General features: G+C 33.1%; 1 protein-coding gene across 2 annotated transcripts in view; it reads left to right on the top strand.

Annotated features, from left to right (window-relative positions):
• The window catches only part of LOC117105732 (neuropeptide Y receptor type 1-like), a 22,245-nt gene that overhangs the window by 4,517 nt on the left and 14,680 nt on the right, over positions 1-3,048 (top strand). Inside the window, exon 1 of one of the 2 annotated variants that reach the window (XM_033246987.1) lies at positions 1,807-1,827. The exons of the other annotated variant lie outside the window; for it this stretch is intronic. The gene's annotated coding sequence lies outside the window, so the exon portion shown is untranslated. Of the gene's footprint in view, positions 1-1,806; positions 1,828-3,048 lie in introns of those variants that run through there. 2 annotated transcript variants of the gene reach the window in all.

Here is a 3,048-nt window from a genome sequence, read left to right as displayed (position 1 = left end):
TTATAATTCCAAGTGGTTTAGAAGCGAAGATATAGATAAACATAGGTTTTATTAGGCGGCCATTTTGAAATCCAAGATGGCCGCCATAATGACCTCGGATGAGGTGGTTCCTACCAAAAATTGAATGCTATGACAATAAGAAGCATGTAAAAAAAAAATGGTGCTTTTGTCCGGAACGTCCACATCCATCTGCTAAGCTGCCGGACTATTAGATTGTTAACAACACAACGAACTTTCGGTCGCATATATAACAAAATATGGTTTTCGAAGTAAAACCACCAGCTCATAAACCATACTTTTTTACACATGTTGTACCGAAAGTTTAATGATTTTGTTATAAATACTCGTCATGCAACCCTTCAAGATATATTAGATTGTTGACTATAAACAGTGTTACAGTTTTGACAAAAGTGTGTATGCCTACCTTACTGTCTCTTATTTCTTCTGAATACCACTGTATTATTATTATTATCATTATTATTATTATTATTATTATTATTATTATTATTATTATTATTATTATTATTATATCCTGACCATGCAATGCTTAATGTAAACTCATTTTGCATAGTTTTTTTTTTTTTTTGTTTTTTTTTAAATTCAAACAGTACAATTTCCCCGTGTACAGTTAGGTTTTTAACAGCACAAGATAAACTGACTCGGTCGCTCAATGGCTGTGTAGACCTTAATGCTCTTAAAATAAAAACTACACAACTTAATACTACAATTATGGTTGATATGATCGTTAGCTTTGGTGTGCCCGTTGATCCTTATTGTGTAATATTTGAATACAGGCCTAGCCCGAAAGTCAGACATGCATGACACTAATGCAAAACATCCGATTGAGAAGGTTAATGAATCGCGTTTGCCACTCTGAAGATACTTTTAGGGCCCGTTCGAGCGAAAAAATATCCGTGCGTTACACGTATTTACCGTGAGCTAAAACTTGCTCGAACGGTCGACCACCCGCTGAGTGCTCAGCGCGATTACCCGGTGAAATAAACGGAATATGGTTGGCATTTTTTGCTCGAACGGGCCCTTAGTCGCGCGTGACTTGACCTGTACCATCACTTCTCTGTAGTTATTTTTTTATGGTTTAGATCAAGGCCACCTTTAATTTTTGATTAATTATTTAAATAAAAATTAATGCCTGTAATGCTCATATTCAGTCCAATGCATACTAGATTTGTATTTCTTATTATGAACACAAAAACAAAAACATTTAAGGATAAAAATTCAATTAAGGAGAAACTGGCAAATTTATCTTCATTGTGGTCCAAAATATTAAATACAAAATAAGAAACAATGAAACGAAAACTAACCAAACAAAGAACCAAACATTTATATAATACAATATATCCAATGACTAAATTTTAACAATTAAATAATTTGAATAATTTAAAATATTAATCTGTACAAAAACAAGCAGAACTTAGGCCTATTATTAAAAAATGTAAGTGCGTAATTCCAGAATATAAAATTCTAAGGCAAAGAATTGCATAAAAGTTTCAAGGAAATTAAATTCCACTGGGGTACATAAAATTAAAAAAAAATATTTACACTCATAAAAAGAAATTTAAATCATAAGTTAAAAGGAAGGATGTGGAAAACCTAACAAAAATATAAGGAATTAAAATATTTTTAAAATGTGACATTGTTTAGGGTGTATAAATGTGGATGTACATCAATCAAGGCGCCTGTGAGTGAAAGGGCGTTCTCTTGGAGTTGATTCACCCCTGGCTGCAACACCAATTATTCAAGTAGAAGTAGCCTCCATCCATCCAGGGCGGTGAACTACCTTCTTGCCCAGAGCGAGAAGTTTCCTATGTAGGTCGCAGTTGTCTATTTACGGATAGTCTATGTAATTTATTTAATTTAATTATTTTTAAAAGGACAATTGTTTCAATATCTATTTGTCGTCCCATTATTCGATGAATATAGTGCGCTGCATGCTCAGAATAATGAAGCACTGAATCGAAAGTATAGTACACGTGAACCAACTGTAGATAAGAGTTTGTATACTGGAATATGTTTATTAATAGGACACAATAATATGCAGAAATGATGCGTTATGATTATTACTATTCAGTGCTAAATGCCTTACCCTCCATATACAGTACTATAAATTATAATTCAGATTGCAAAATATGGATACTATTAAATATAGAACCGAATATTGAAATACGAAAGGGTGAAATAGACCTTAAAATCAAATTTAAGAACTGACCAATCAGAATAGGGCCAGGAATACGCGCCTTTTCCACAAACAAACGTGTTTACATACGTTTACGCTGTCTTTCTGTGGGACAATGGAAACAATATTCAAGGAGCGGGGTTTAATGGAAGGCAGCTTGAAAAGATATAGGCCTATATAATAGGGGTTATCCGATTTAAAAAATGTTCGTATAGCATGGAGTGGAGTGGAAACTTCAAGGGACTATGCTATATTTTTTGTGTTTAATCTGGATTAAGATTTGTAAAAGGCTTACTACCAGGGAAAAAATATAGGTTACTTGGTCAATTGAGTATATCCTTATTTTAACATCCTCTTGCAACTAGTTGTCCTTGCATGGTATCAAAAAGCAATTTAGAAAATCTGCTGAATTAATTACTTTTTACCTGAACACATCCGAAGAACATCAATAACAACGTGTGAATTTTCTGATAGCAAACATACTGTATTGTTGATACCGCTTATACAACTTTTGGAAATAATTTACTATGATTTGGTCATGATTTTGAAGGTTAAGGTTAGGTGTTTTGACTGGTAGAGTACTCAGCAACTGCACTCCATAAGGGTGGCGTATGTGTGCATTCTCGCTAGCACTTCTTCGATTTGCTTTATTTTGAAGAAATTTTCGGCTTTTACCGTATATAGGCCTATATATTTATATATGTATATTTATAAATATACATACTTTATATATAATATGTGTGTATTAGCTTAAATGCATTGTCTCCATCGAGTCTTGCCTTAACGCTCTTTTTCTTTGAACAGCATTGATGTTTCCCAGTAGGCCTATGTTGCATTTTAATGTAGGCATATAT

This window comes from Anneissia japonica, unplaced genomic scaffold (assembly GCF_011630105.1).
Source record: "Anneissia japonica isolate Jap-2015-1 unplaced genomic scaffold, ASM1163010v1 scaffold287754_len4335492_cov202, whole genome shotgun sequence".
Lineage (NCBI taxonomy): Eukaryota > Metazoa > Echinodermata > Crinoidea > Comatulida > Comatulidae > Anneissia > Anneissia japonica.
The sequence above is the reverse complement of the archived record's forward strand: the minus strand, read 5'-3'. Positions and strand labels throughout refer to the sequence as shown.